Raw genomic sequence first — 15,383 nt, 5'->3', positions numbered from 1 at the left:
TCTCAACCCCTTCCAAATTCTCTTCCCCTTTTTGGCTTTATCTTTCTCCATGGAATTCACTACTGACTCAGCAGTTCACTTTGTTCATGGTCCTTCCCAACTAGAGTCCTATTTTGCTTTAATGCTCTGGCCTCATTTTCTAAAACCACACAGTGGCATCAAGCTGGCATCTGTTAAGTACTCACGATTGAAAGACAAATGAGGACCTGCTACAATAGTTCAACAGCTAAATCCTCACCTTGCAAGCACCAGCATTCCATATGGATGTCCATTCGTGTCCCAGCTACCTCACTTCTCATCTAGCTCCCTCCTTGTGGCCTGGGAAAGCAGAAGATGGCCCAAAACCTTGGCACCTCTGCACCCCCATTGGAAACGTAGAGAAAGCTCCTGGTTTTGGACCAACTTAGCTCCGGCCACCACTGTGGCCATTTAGGAAGTGAATCAGTGGATGGAAGATCTTTGTCTCTCCTTATCTCTGCAAATCAATCTTTCCAATAAAAAAAGAAATTTTAAGTAAATTAATCTTTAAAAAGACTAAATGAGCTATCCAGCTATAGTAAAAAAGCATCTACCCTCAACCTTTAGCTTGGTTGAGGTTGGCAGCCATGTAATACTAATGGTATATATTTTTAAAAAATAGTGAAACCTGGGCCCAGCACAGTGGCCTTGCAAGCGCCAGAATCCCATATGGCCGCTGCATCATGTCCAACTACTCCACTGCCCATCTAGCTCCCTGCTTGTGGCCTGGAAAATCAGTGGAGGACAGCCCAAACCCTGGGGACCCTACACCTGTGTGGGAGACCCAGGGGAAGCTCCTGGCTCCCACGGCAGCCATTTGGGGAGTGAACAAGTGGATAGAAAATCTGTCTCTCCTTCCACCATATGAACCATCCTTGACTACTTTCCGAGGCCCTTGGCAGGGATCTGGATGGGAAGCAGGGCCTCCAGGATTAGAACCGGCACCCATATGGAATCCTGCCACATGCAAGGTGAGGATTTTAGCTACTAGGCTACTGTGCTGGACCTGAAATACATTTTTTCAAATTTCAAAGTATTTAAACATTTTTTGGCTTACGGGACATACAAACAAGCTGTTGGACTTCAAGTTTGTCAAGCCCCAGTCTAAAGACTGAGCCCAAATTGGAGAGTCTAGGACAAAATTAACTGTAAAAAAAAAAAAAAAAAAGCCACCATATAGTACTCAGGTGAGTCCCTAGAAGGTGGCTGTGGACTGTTATTAATTCTGAGCTTACAAATTTCTATTTGTGGTCCCGGCGGCGTGGCCTAGCAGCTAAAGTCCTTGCCTTGAACACCCCAGGATCCCATACGGGCGCCGGTTCTAATCCTGGCAGCTCCACTTCCCATCCAGCTCCCTGTTTGTGGCTTGGGAAAGCAGCCGAGAACAGCCCAAAGCCTTGGGACCCTGCACCCATGTGGGAGACCAGGAAGAAGCTCCTGGATCCTGGCTTCGGATCAGCATAGCATTGGCCGTTGCGCTCACTTGGGGAGTGAATCATCGGATGGAAGATCTTCCTCTCTGTCTCTCCTCCTCTCTGTATATCTGACTTTCCAATAAATAAATAAATCTTTAAAAAAAAAACAAAACGAATTCTTATTTGTGCATATCAAAGCCTTATTTTGTGAAAATGGCAGTGACAGTTAACAGCATTTGGTAGTAATAGTTTTTAAATGTGCTTACTAGCAAAATTAAAAGCTGGCAGTTTCATCAGTCCACACACTCTCCCCCTTGGCAAATTGACAGCGCAGGGATCCCACTACTAGGATCTCACTACTTCAGACTAAGTAAACACAGTTTTCTCCCCCCATGAGACAAGGCTGGAATTGAGTTGAAGGTCTCATCTTGATCTTAGTTCACAAGGTAAACCACCAGAAAACCCACACTTGAGATCTTCTAAGAAGGAAAGAAAATTCTTGCTTCCCAACCATTAGGTTGTAAACTCTGGTGATCCAGGATGGTATCTGGGGTGAGGGCCAAGCAGAAGGTAGAGTTGCTAGCTGTGAAGGAACCTAGGGGGCAAAAAAAAAAAAAAAAAAAAACACCAGGATGCATAAATCAAGTCCCAAACAGTTGTCTGCTTTGTCCTTAGTGGGATAACGACCCGATCCTTTTGCAAGGGTACAGAGTTAAGCACTCACCGTGCCTCCACTGCTGACTAGGAGGGGCAGAATTTCATTTCCATAACACAAAGCCCACGGTATGGGAAGGGAAGCTGCAAGCCTTTTCACCGGGTCCCCTCCAGCTCCCTGTGCAGCAGCTTTTCCCCCACTAACCTTGGCACAGAACTAGGTAAGATAGCTCTTCTGGCTTCTCCCCCCAGAGGAAGGGCTCGTGGGGGCGGATGCTTAAGGCTAGGACTCGCCCGGATCCACGTGGCACGGAAAGCAGAGCTCCCCATGGCCCCAGCCGACCGCGGGACAGAGCCCTCCAAAGCCCCCCATGGTCCGGAGCCGACCGCGGGGCAGAGGCCTCTTCCCCACGGCTGCGGGCGATGGCTTCCGGCCCTCAAGCCCTGGGCCGGACCGGCCTGCGTTCCTCGCCGCTAGCGGAGCGCCCCAAGCCACTGGCCTCCTCCGCCGGAGGGAGGTAGGACACACCCTCCCTGCTGCCTTTTTTTTTTTTTTCTTTGTCCCTCCTCATCAATAAAACCACTGCTCAAATTTGGATCTTTCGGTCCGCCAGCCCCGCCAAAACTTCCAGCGTGCCCCGCCCACTCCACGTGGACCTCCCTTCCCGGTCCCGGCAGCCCCTGCGAGCACCCCTCCCCCGCCCCGCAGCACGTGACCGACTGTTGTGTTTCCTTCCTGGGGTTCTGGCACCAGCAAAAGACTGGACCAAAGCTCCCCCTTCAGGCTGAGTGTGGCACAGCAAGACAGGGAAATGTGGCTGCTAATGCTTGTAATGTCCAGGCCACATGGCTGCTTAATGACTAAGGAGTGCCCAAGTAAAAACGCAGACAAATTAAAAATGGATCTCTTCAGAAGAAGCTGCTTTGGGGGTGGAATTAGGTAAACTTCTCAAACCAAGGCTGCAAAGTACGATAATGCCACTTCAGCTGCGTTTCCACTAGAACTGTTGGTGATGTTAGCACGATGATCTGATCTCATGCCAAGCAAGAACTAACAGCTCCCTGATGGGACCCGTGTTGTGGTGTAGCAAGTAAAAGTACTGCCTTCAGGGCTGGAGCGGTAGCCTAGCCGCTAAAGCCCTCGCACACGCCGGGATCCTGCATGGGCTGGTTCTAATCCCGGCAGCTACGCTTCCCATCCAGACCTTTGTTTGTGACCTGAGAAGGCAGTAAACAATGGCCCAAAGTTTTGGAAAACCTTCACCTGCCTGGGAGACCTAGAAGAAGCTCCTGGCTCCTGGCTTTGGAGTGGCTCAGCTTTGGCCACTGCGGCCGCCTAGGGAGTGAACCAACAGATGGAAGATCTTTCTGTTTCTCCTTCTCTCTGTAAATCTGACTTTCAAATAAAAAAAAATAAATAAAGTATTTTTTTTTTAAAAAGAAATAAAAAAATCTCTTGGTTTTGGTTCAGTTCAGCTCTGGTCTTTGTGGCCAGTTTCAGAGTGAACCAGCAGGTAAAACATCTTTGTCTTTCCTCTGTAAATCTGCTTTTCCAATAAACACAAATAAATATTTTTAAAAATAAATCTTAAAAAATAAAATGAATGAAGCTGCTAGGACTCGAACTGACACCTGTGTGGCATGAGTGTGCTGTACTGAGTGCTGGCCGTAATAAATAAATCTTATTTTAAAAAGCTCCCTGTCAGGCCCAGCACTGTGGCTAAAGTCCTCGCCTTAAACCTGCTGGGATCCCTTATGGGCACTGGTTCTAATCCCGGCAGCTCCACTTCCTATCCAGCTCCCTGTTTGTGGCTTGGGAAAGTAGTCGAGGATGGCCCAATGCTTTGGGACCCTGCACCCACGTGGGAGACCTGGAGGATGTTCCTGTCTCCTGGCTTCAGATCGGCACAGCACCGGCCGTTGTGGTCACTTGGGGAGTGAATCATCGGATGGAAGATCTTCCTCTCTGTCTCTCCTCTCTGTATATATCTGACTTTGTAATGAAAATAAAATAAATCTTTTAAAAAAATAAAAAGTTCCCTGTGTGTGGCCACCAACGGATGGAAAATCTTTCCCTCTGTTTCTCCTCTTCGTAAATTTGACTTTCCAATAAAGAATAAATCATACCCACCCCCCCCAAAAAAAAAGTTCCCTGGGAGTCTGGCACGTAGCCTAGCAGCTAAAGTCCTCAACTTGCTCCTACCAGGATCCCATATGGGCACCAGTTCTATCCTGGCAACCCCGCTTCTCATCCACTTCCCTGTTTGTGGCTTGAGAAAGCAGTCGAGGATGGCACAAAACCTTGGGACCTTGCACCTGTGTGGGAGACCTGGAAGAAGTTCCTGGATCCTGGTTTTGGACCGGCGCAGCAGTAGCTGTTGTGGTCACTTGGAGAGTGAATCATCGGACGGAAGGTCTTCTTCTCTGTCTCTCCTTCCCTGTATATATATAAATACATAATATATATTTTTATAAAACTCTGCAATAAAAATAAATAAATCTTAAAAAAAAAAAAAAAAGGTCAAGCGAAGCCAAAACCAGAATCAGTTTCTTTAGGAAAAATTCTGACCTGGGCTTTTCCCCACACTCAAGATGGAGAGTCAATTGGCTTGGGGTGGCTGACTGGGACAAAGAGTCGTGGGCAATGCTCAGAGAAGTAGGGCACCGTTGTGTGTACAAGGAATGGTCAGTCTGAAATTAGAATTGTTGTGACAAGGTGCCATTTTCCTCCAAGGTCATAGGGGTCATGACTCATAATAACAAGGTGAGACATTTACAAGGCATGGACCCTAACAGGGATCTCGCTGTAGTCAAACACACTGCCTTGAAACGTACTAAGCAGCCATCCACTGAGTGGGAGGAGCACCTACTTTCAAGGCCGGAGGACCAAAATCAATCAAGCTAGACCGTTGAGGCCTGTGTCCAGGACACTTATTCTCCTCTAACTCGGCATCTGTCCGCGCTCCCATTACCAGGTGCTATTTCCAGAGTCCTCGGGCTGGGGGAGGAAGTGGGAGGAGCGGAAGTGGAGAGGCAGAGGGAAACCCAGTGGGCTCCTCCCCCACCACAGCTGCAGTTCTCGCTTTTAGCCACTCAGAGGCTCCCGAGCTCAACCGCAGCCCTTGAGTAAAGGGGAGAGACAGCAAGCCAGTGAACCGCCAGGGGACTGACTGCCGGATACTTCAGGAATGACCCTGAACGCAGAGGTGACCCAGGGGTCACTACTCTGGGGATGCAAACGTTGCTCGTGGCTGTTCCGGAAGGCATCCAGCCTCGGGAGATGTGTGGCACTGGGTAATAGCCGGCACCTATTGTCCTCATCCTCCTCTCTGGGGTCATTTCCTCCTTTCCCTCCCCCCACCGCAGGGTGACAGTCATTCCCAGGCCTGTGGGAGTCCCAAGGAATGGTGTCAGCTTGTCTGGGTATCAAGCTGTGGACTTCCTGGGCTTTGGGGTGGAACTTGGCTAGGGAGAAGCCCTTTGGACCGGAGAACCACCCAGTCCTGTGGAGCCTGCCCTTTTTCTGTGCTAAGCAAAAGGCCCATCTATCATTCCCTGTCTCCGACACCTAACTTCCTTCTCCCACAATGGGATTTCCTTGCCAGAACAAAACATGCACAATCGGGGGTGGGGGGGGCAGTGGTCATCCTGAACATATGGCTTCTATCGGGTGATTAGGGGAAAGCACCTATTTCAGAAATTGCCTTCTCCGTTCCAAAAGGCAAGATTCTGGAAGGAGGAATTCAATTGCTGGGATCCCAAGGTCAAGGGCTATAAATGGCAATCCTCCCCGGGGAGTTCTCAGAACCCTGGAAGCTAAAGAAACTGCAGATCTTCATACAGAGTTAAGCCTGGAAGTTCATGGGTTTCTGCATAGCTAACCCCAGCTCAGCCTCCATTTCCCTCCAATAAATCAGCTGAAGTCTGAACTCACTCCTCCACTTCAAGACCAAGAAACTCCTTCCAGCCCACTGCAGCAGACAGCTGGGTTCAGCGTGGGGAGCAGGCCAAAATCACTCCCAAATCTCCGAGATAGAGAGCAGGCCTGTCAGGGCTCTGGCTCCTCTCCAAGGGATCACTGCTTAAAAGCATGTCTGCATTTGAAGAATCTTCTGGTACTTCCCACTCTCAGGCCCCCCCAACTGAGAGTGAGCATTCAGTGCTGTGGTGCCCCCTGCCTCTCATCCCCTCCACGCCACTTTCGCAGCCTCTTCTGCCTGACATCATTCTCGCCAGAGCTGTGCCAGATTCCCAAGTTCCTGTCTTGAAACCTCAGCCCCCACACCCAGGGCCTAGGGGAAGCCCATGTAGGTCACTGCTGCTGAGCCTGCAGGGCTGTTGGCTGCTTCAGCCCAGAGCCTTTCAAGAAGGGAGAGGAGAGCTTGCAAAGACGCCAAAGAAAAAGGTGCCGTGAGAATCAGAGCAAAGCGTAGTGCAAGGAGGCAAGGAGAGGCCAAGAGTCACCCGGCCTGATTTGAGCCCCGCTGTGCAGAGTGAGGGAGGGAAAGAGGGAGGGCCAGGGCCTTCCTCCCTCCTCCCCATCCTCTCCTCTGTGCCATGTTCGTTTTTGTCTCTGCAAAAGGGAGCCCTTTGGAGCTTGCTGTGCGACCGCCCCCCCCCCCCCCATCTCCAACCCCTCTGCAAGCTCAGGAGCCTTTGGGACTGGCCTTAGAGACCCTCTGCATCCTCTGGCCACAAGCCTGTGTGTCTCCGGAAGCTGGAGCAGGCTTGACTGGCTCCGCCCTTCTCTATTGAGACTTTTCCTGCTTGTTATCTGTGAAAGTCCTTTGGCCCTGGGAACTTCCAATCCTCTAGAGCCTTGTTCCTTCACTCGGCTGAGATAGGAAGGCGTATGCCTGTTCGCGGTACTAGTTTAGTTGTTCCTGGCTATAGGCAGCTTGGGGGTCCCCATGGCCAACAAAAAATAAATAAGGGAACTGATGTCTACTTCAGTCACAATGAGTTGTTCTAACAGGAGCCCCCAGGATGGGAAGAGCACTAGATTAAGACAGAGGAAAGATCAACAATGAATATTCTAGCCTTTTTAATTTTATTTTATATTCTAGCCTTTTCTCTTCCCCCCAACAGCTCATTCTCCCACCCTTGGTGTGCCTCTTGTCCCCATTTCTAGAATCCTCACACAAGAAGCACTCAGGAAATATTTTTTTATGCTGAGTCAGAGTAAACTTGGCTATGCTCTCCAGCTGAACTTTGTTGTGTGTGTGTGTGTGTGTTTCTTCTTTCAGGATGGTTTTAAATGTACAAAACAAACATTGTGAAGTAGAAAGTGTTAGATTCGCCGCTTGCCAAAATGTTAGATTCTCTGACCACCAGGAAAATAATAACTCAGCCAAATATATGAAAATAATTTAGATGGCCTTTATTTCAGGAAATACGGTCACGAGCTTCCCTTCCCCAAGCAGCAGAGAGATAGCTGTGAAGGAGTGAGCTGCAGAGGAAGAAGTGTGCGGAAGAGACAGGGAAGGGGCCCTGTTAAATGCTCCTTGACATGGAAGCCAAGACTGGGGTCGCCTCAGCCCTTATTGGTGGGGGAACATGGGTCTGTGCCCCTCATTAGTGCAACGGTGGCCTCAAAGCCTGATGGGCCTGCCAGAATTCCACTATCCATTCCGGGTTTGTTTGGAGGCAAACTCCATTCTTCTCCTACTACCGTGGTAGCCATCAGAAAAGAGTTCCCAAAAAGACTCTCATCCATCTCCCCCTGTTGTTAACATTTTATCTTTTTTTTTTTTTAGATTTATTGATTTATATTTGGAAGATAGATTTCCAGAGAGAAGGAGAGACAGAGAAGAGACAGGTCTTCCATCTGCTGGTTCACTCCCAAATGGCCACAATGGCTGGAGCTGCACTGATTGAAACCAGGAGCCAGGAGCTTTTTCTAGGTCTCCGACGTGGGTGTAGAGTCCCAAGGTTTTGGGCCATCTTTTACTGCTTTCCCAGGCCACCAGCAGGAAATGGAGCATTGGGACATGGACTGACACCCATATAGAATTCTGGCACTTGGAGGTGGAGGATTAGCCAGTTGAGCTATTGTGCTGGGCCTTAGCATTTTATCTTATATGATCTATTTGTTATATTTAATGAATTGTACCCAGCTCCTTTTCCCAAGTAGCTGCAACAGCCAGAGCTAAGCCAATTCGAAGTCAGCAATCATAAGCCTCTTCTCGGTCTTGCGTGTGGGTGCTAGGTCCCAAGGCTTTGCACTGTCCTTTACTGCTTTTCCAGGCCACAGCAGGGAGCTGGGGGAGAAGTGGAGCTGGGATACAAACCAGCACCCATATAGGATCCTGGTGCATGTGAGGTGAGGACTTTAGCCACTGAACTATATTGCTCCACACCCCTAACCCTGGGTTTTTAAATCTAAATCTTCATTCGACCCATCCTTCCGTGCAGTGACTGTTCTGTGTTCATATGGAGCCTCCATCTTGATTGGTGAAGTCTAAAAGATTGGGACTGAGGTTTATTATGACTTGAGATTACTTAGATAAGCATCTTGGGTTTTTTACTCTATAAGTTGTCAGAGAGGGGCCTCCCATATTTGAGTCAGCAGCTGAACCATGGCAGGACTGTTTCAGCTAAGGGATCCCTGTCACGGACTGCAGGATTTCCATGCAGTGCCAATGGCTGCGTCCTAAACCATCTCCATCTTTATTCTGTTGTTGGCATCTTTGCAAAGTTGACAGTAACGTAAGTGGGTGAATCATGCAACACCTGCCCCAGAGCCAGGTAGCACCCACAGGTTCTGGTCCCTGAGATCTGAGATCTCCACAGTAGGTACCAGACTTCAGCATGTATCAGAATCACTTGAGGGCTTGTGAGACTGCCAGGTCAGCCTAACTTCAGGCCTGAGAGCGTACATTTCTAGCAGGTTCCCAAGGTGATGCTGGAGTTGTCTTAGAGAACCCCCAGCCCCTGACCGCCAGTGTTCACCAGGTAGACTTAGATGGGTTGCTGTTTGGTATGATTTAGGAGGAAAAGAACAGGTGAGGCTCGTGAGCCGGTGACTCCCGCTCAGTCTCCCATCTCCAGAATATGTATCCAGGGATTCGAGAAAGATGGGGCCAGGGCAAGTGTGAACTGGTCTCAGGCTGCCTTTGTTTAAATGGTCCGGTTGACTCTATCCTTATTGAAAGTCACTTCCCAAAAAACATGTTTTGCAGCGGGCGGCGGAGGGAGCACTAGGAATTTCCTGTGGCGCGGCAGCCCCAGCGCGGAGAGGGGTGGAGGCAGTGCTGAGCGAGCACCTTCCCTTGGCTCGGGCAGGGCCACGTGCCCCACCCCCTCGCTCGCACATGTCTCCACCGCCACCGCCGCAGCAGCCGGGCTGTTTATGAGCGAGTTGTTGTGGTAGAAATGGAGCAGGCTGCACATGCCCAGGCCATGTGACCCTGGCAGCCCGCGTGAGCCTCGCGCCCGCACAAACACACTCGGCCCTGTCCTCCACGGGCCGGGCAAACAGGAGGCAAGAAGGGGGAAGGAGGGAAAAGGGCATTTGGGCTCGTGGCTCTGCCTGTTTCTTCGGCCTGGGTGGTTGGGCTGGCCCGAGCCGCCAGGCGAGCAAACACACAGCATAGAATTGCTGCTCCCAGACAACCCGGTTTCCTTTGCACCACTCAGGGATCTATGCCCCCTAAGAACGAAGGGAGATCCCTATGCCAAGAACACAGACCGGCCCGCCCCAGCCCAACTAGGCCACCCAACCCCCTCTTTCTCTGAGAAGGGGGGTGCCTGGCCCCCTTCCGTGCCCCCTGCCGCGAAGGCAGCAACGGCCCATTCCAAGATCAAAACAAGAATTCAGGGATTTGTGGGGTCAGGGACACGAACCGAGGGTTCTTCTGCAGCAGTGGTCTGTAAGGAGGCGGGTCCAGGAAGGGGACAGCCCCTCTGCAGATTGATTGTGGGTGGGGAGGAGCCCAGAGCTGGGGAAGACCCAACAAAGCTTTCGTGCTAACCCTTGCCTTGCTGGAGAACAAACTGGAGCGCTAGGCACAACAGGTTCAGCATCCATACCTCCTTTAAATGTCCTCCCCATACCACCCCTGACCCCACCTAGCACCCTAACCTCTCCGCCCCCTCCCCGGGCTTTGCTCCCGCTCCCTGCCCCCACAGCCTGTGACCTTGTTTTGTGCGCAATGCCTCTTGCTGGGATATGAGACAGTGCTGGAGTCAGGCGGACAGTAGGTTAGCAGGAACAAGTGAATGAAATGAGCACGACCCACATTTCCTCATCGCACCAAAACTTCGCAGATCCTGCATTGCAGAGCTAGCGCTTTTTCCCCCCCTCCTCTTTCTCTCTTCCTAATCTCTGCTAGGCCCCTACACACGTCTGCATTTTTGCAACCAGCACAGATTTTTTTTCTACAGGGTGCAAACTGCGCATTCTAATGAGCCAGAGCTTCTTCCTGCCGCATTGAAAAGCTCTTTGGCAAACTGCTTATTTCCCTTCCCCCCCCTTCATTTAGAAGAGGGGGAGGGATCCCAAGTTTGCAAAATCTCATCCTCTCCAACCTCCTCCCTTCCTCCCTCCCCCAAGAAACTGCAGTCTTTCCAGCCCAACAGCTGCAGACCAGAGGAGAAGGGTGGGAGGAGGGAAAGTGAGCCCTGCTCTGCCGCCTTTCTCTGCAGCCTGGGCTGGCAGCCCACTGCACACACACACCCCCCTTTTCCTCCTCACCCCAGTCAGTGTTTATGTAAGTCTCCCAGAAGCTACACATGGCCCCTAATGCCTGCCCAGGCCACGGCCTACTCACGAGGACTGTCATGAGTCTCTGGCCTCCCCCAGGCAGCTGCATGTAGAAGTCCAAGGAATGGAGAGATGCCAGATAAGGAGAGGGCTGGTGATGGAGCTTGGGGTAAGAGGTGGGGATGAAAACAGAACACAGGTACTCATCCCCCACCACACACACATACACTGTGTGTGCACAGGCAGATGCACACACACACACACACACACACACACCCCTGCCTCAAGGACAGCTGGTGGGCAGGTGCAAGGGCTTGTAAGATGACATCACCAGTGGGCTCCAGGAGCAGCAGGGCAAACGCTGGGAAAGAGGCGTTGGCATTGCATGACCTGGATGCCACTGCCCCCTGCTCACAAGGAGGCTCCCGAGGATAGAAGAAGCTATGCCTGAGGCGCAGTTGCCCTCAACAGGGTCTTGTGGTGTGGGAGATGGCTGGATTCTGAAAGCAGAGCCCTCCGTGGAGCTTCCCAGAGCATCTGCTGGAGCAGCATTAGGTCAGGAAGGGCTAGTTCTAGCAGGGTATGCTGTTGAAACAGGCACATAGAAGGTTAGATGCTTCCTTACAACTTTTCACACCGTCGGCACCCATACAGGATGCAGGCATTGCAGATTGAAAGCCTCAGTCTGCTGTGCCATCATGCCGGCTCCCATATGGGACAGTTTTGTTTATTGGTTTTGCTTGTTTAAAATGAATTGACTTAAAAAATTTTTTTAAAGATTTATTTAATTTTTATTGGAAAGTCAGATTTTAGAGAGAGAGGGAGAGATGGAAAGATTTTCTGTCTGCTGATTCACTCCCCAAATGGCCATAATGGCAGGAACTGAGCTGATTCAAAGCCAGGAGAGCCAGAAGCTTCTTCTGGGTCTCAGAAATGGGTACAGGGTCCCAAGGTCTTAGATCGTTCTCCACTGCTTTTCCAGGCCACAGGCAGGGAGCTGGATGGTAAGTGGAGCAGCCAGGACCTGGATGGGTGTCCATACGGGATCCCAGCACATGCAAGGTGAGGACTTTAGCCACTAGCCTACCATGCTGAGCCCAATTTATTGATCTTTTTAAAGATCTTTTTTATTGATCTTTTATTCATTTTGGGAATGACACGTAGCACAGCAGGTTTTCTGATTTTTTTTTTAAATAAATGTATTTGAAAGACAGAGTTAGAGAAATTAGAAAGAAATTGTTGGTTTAATCCCTAAATGATTTCAACAGTCAAGGTTGGGCCAGGTTGAAGCCAGGAGCTGGGAATTCCAGATTATGACTTTGGATGAATGGTAGACACCCAACCATTCCAGCCATCATTTATTGCTTTCACCCCAGGGCATTAGCAGGGAGCAGGGGCCGAAGCAAAGCAATCAGGGCTTTAACCAGCACTCGTGTGGCATGCCAGCATCACAGCAGCTTCACTCTCCATGCCACCATGCTAGCCTCTGTAGGCTTGCTTTTTGTACCCTACCCAGGCTTCCTTTCCCTTGTACAGTCAGAAGAGGGGAATGTGGGTTGGAAAGAGAGACGAATTTAAAGGCAGAAAAAGTGTGGCATGAATAGAGGTTTTGAGAGCAGAGGGCACTTCAGGCTCCTGTTCTCCATGATCCAGCTTGCTACCAACCAGGTACCATCCTCACTTGGGAAATTCCAGAATCTGACATCACATGGGGCCGTTACTAGGGAGGGTAGCTGTGGATTGTGGAAAGTTTCCTCTTTAGGACCCTGGGATTGAGTCTCCCACCCTGCACCTTCACTGTGACATTGATAATGATACTTTCGAAAGGTATTGGTGTAGGCAGGAGGCGGGAAGAGCTTCAGCCTTTCCAATCACCTCCACCAATCCGGCCATTCCTTGAGGCGACATCTTCTCCATCTTCAGGAATGTGCTTTGTGCTGCTTCAAGATGAATGCCTAGGTTCTGGCATCCTGAGCAAGTTCATAGACATCTCTAAGAGTGTTTCCCCATCTCTAAAATAAGAATGCAGACCCACAGCATGGGATGACTGTGAATATTAAGTGAGAGAATGTGTGTAAAGCCCTTAGCACAATGCTTGGCATACAGTTAGTGCTGAATACATATTTATTATTTCCCTTCCTTGGAAAGAGCCAAAAATGAGGATGAGATAGACTCTGAGGCAAAATGCTTCTGTGGAACCCAGGCCTGGGTCATGCCTTTCTCCCCTAAGATCAAGTGAGTTCAACCTTGCCCCTCCTTGTGCAATGTTCTCTCCAAGACCTGGAGGTTTGGGGTGAGGCTGAGGAAAGCAACCCAGTCTTTCAGGAGAAGGATCCAAGAGGCCAGGGGATGAGGCTCCCCAAACACATGGCTGCTTCTTTGGTTCAAGGGCATCCCCAGGGTTTCTGTCCCAGGTTTGCCTCACCTGGGCAAACAGGTTTTTTACTTTGGGTAAGGATTCCTTGGTGAGAAAGGAGGGGGATGGGAAGGCACCTCCCAAAGCGAAGCATGACCTGTTTTCTACAAGGATCCGCCCTCAGTCAGTAAGGGAAGCAGTGGGCCCTAGATGTAGGACACTCTGGACTGGCACAGGGCGTTGCCCTGTTACCTAAAACAACCTACTGACAAGGAGAAAAGATCATGGGTCAAATGCACACACCCATGTATATGCGTAGCATTTGCACTCACACTGACACGCAGCCCACGCTCACAATCCAACACTCTTTCTCTTTTTATTTTTCTCTCTGTCACACACAGTGGCCAGAGCATACAGTTGCTCACTCAATCCTTCTTCTACTAGGTCTCTGCTGTCTTAGTCCAAAGAATCCAGCATGAAATACACATTTGGAAACATACACCAAGGAGCCAACACTGCCCTGCCATAATGAGCTCAGTCCCCAGAATACCTTGGGATTCGGGTAGAATCTCATAGCACACCTTGCTGTGCCAAATCTCGGGTATGCATCTGTTCTATGCAGACCCAAGCTGAGCGTTGTGATCACAAATGCAGTACTGGAGCTGGTGCCACAGCATAGCAGACTAATCCTCCCCCTGTGGTATGAACAAGCCATTTGGGCACTGATTTGAATTCAGGCTTTTCTGTGTTCAATTCAGCTCCCTGATATGTCTGGGAAAGCAGGGAAAGATAGTCCAGTTCCTTGTGTCATCCCTGGTACCCACATGAGAGATCTGGAAGAAATCACTGGCTCCTGGCTTTGGACTGGCCCAGTTCTGGCCATTTCAGCCATCTGAGGAATGAAACAGCAAATGGAGATATCTCTCTCTGTCTCTGCTTCACTTTGTAACTCTTTTACATTAAAATAAAAATGGCCCAGTGTGGTGGCCTAGTGGCTAAAGTCCTCGTCTTGAACATGCCAGGATCCCATATGGGCACAAGTTCTAATCCTGGCAGTTCCACTTCCCCATCCAGCTCTCTGCTTGTGTCCTGGGAGAACAATAGAGGATGGCCCAAAGTGTTGGGACCCTGCACCCATGTGGGAGATCCTGAAGAAGCTCCTAGCTCCTGGCTTTGGGTTGGCTCAGCTCTGGCCATTTTGGCTACTTAGGGAATGAACCAGCCAACAGAAGGTCTTTCTCTTTGTATCTCCTTCTCTCTGTATATCTGCCTTTTCAATAAAGAAAAAAAAAAACTTTAAAAATAATAATAAAATATAAAAATAGAGTCCAGCTCAGCCTGTGCATTTGGTGCATACTGCTTAGGAGGCTTACATCTCAGAGTATCTGGGCTCAAGTTCTGGCTCAGCTCCCAATTCCAGCTTCCTGCAGACACGCACCCTGGGAAACAGCAAGTGATGGTTCAGGTAACTTGAGTCTCTGCCACCCATATAGGAGACACAGATTGAGTTCTTAGCTTCTGGCTTCAGTCTGGCCCAGTACCAGCTGTTGTGGGCATTCAGAGAATTAGCCAGTAGATGGGAGATTTCAGTCTTTGCCTTTCAAATAATTTTTTTCAAAAGTATTTATTTTATTTCACAGGCAGATTCGCAGAGAGGAGGAAAAAACAAAGAAAGAAAGAGGATCTGCTGGCTTATTCTCTAAATGACTGCAGTGTCCAGAGATGAACTGATTGGAAACCAGGAGCTAGGAGCCTTTTCCAGATATCCCATGTGGGTTGCAGGGCCATTCTCTGCTGCCTTCCCAGGCCACAAGCAGGGAACTAGATGGGAGGTGGAGCATCTGGGGCACAGACTGGCACCCATATGGGTTCCTGGCATTTGCAAGGTGAGGATTTAGCCATTGAGCCATCGTGCCAGGCCCCCATCAAATGAATTTTTAAAAAAGACTTAACCATTTTTATTGGAAAGGTAGATACACAGAGAGGAGGAGAGACAGAGAAGAAGATCCTTCATCATAAGATTCATTCCCCAAGGGGCCACAATGGCTGGAGCTGAGCTGATCTGAAGCTAGGAGCCCGGAGCCTCTTCCGAGTCTCCCAAGTGGGTGCAGGGTCCCAAAGCCTTGGACGATCCTCAACTGCTTCCCCAGGCCACAAGCAGGGAGTTAGATTAGAAGTGGGGTGTCCAGGATTAGAACTGGCTTCCATATGGGATCCAGGCACGTTCAAGATGAGG

At 50.0% G+C, this 15,383-nt stretch overlaps 1 long non-coding RNA gene across 1 annotated transcript; it reads right to left on the bottom strand.

Moving 5' to 3' along the window:
* Nucleotides 1-1,913: 1,913 nt before the first annotated feature.
* LOC121170289 lies at nucleotides 1,914-2,454 on the bottom strand. Its single transcript, XR_005885940.1, has 2 exons — nucleotides 2,293-2,454; nucleotides 1,914-2,028 (listed from the first exon to the last, which is right to left on the bottom strand). It is a non-coding gene; the product is annotated as an uncharacterized LOC121170289 (long non-coding RNA).
* Between the last annotated feature and the right edge of the window lie 12,929 nt (nucleotides 2,455-15,383).

This window comes from Ochotona curzoniae, unplaced genomic scaffold (assembly GCF_017591425.1).
Source record: "Ochotona curzoniae isolate NIBS_2020 unplaced genomic scaffold, NIBS_Ocur_1.0 scaffold_2453, whole genome shotgun sequence".
Lineage (NCBI taxonomy): Eukaryota > Metazoa > Chordata > Mammalia > Lagomorpha > Ochotonidae > Ochotona > Ochotona curzoniae.
Note: the sequence above shows the minus strand (reverse complement) of the source record. Positions and strands in the feature narration are given on the sequence as shown.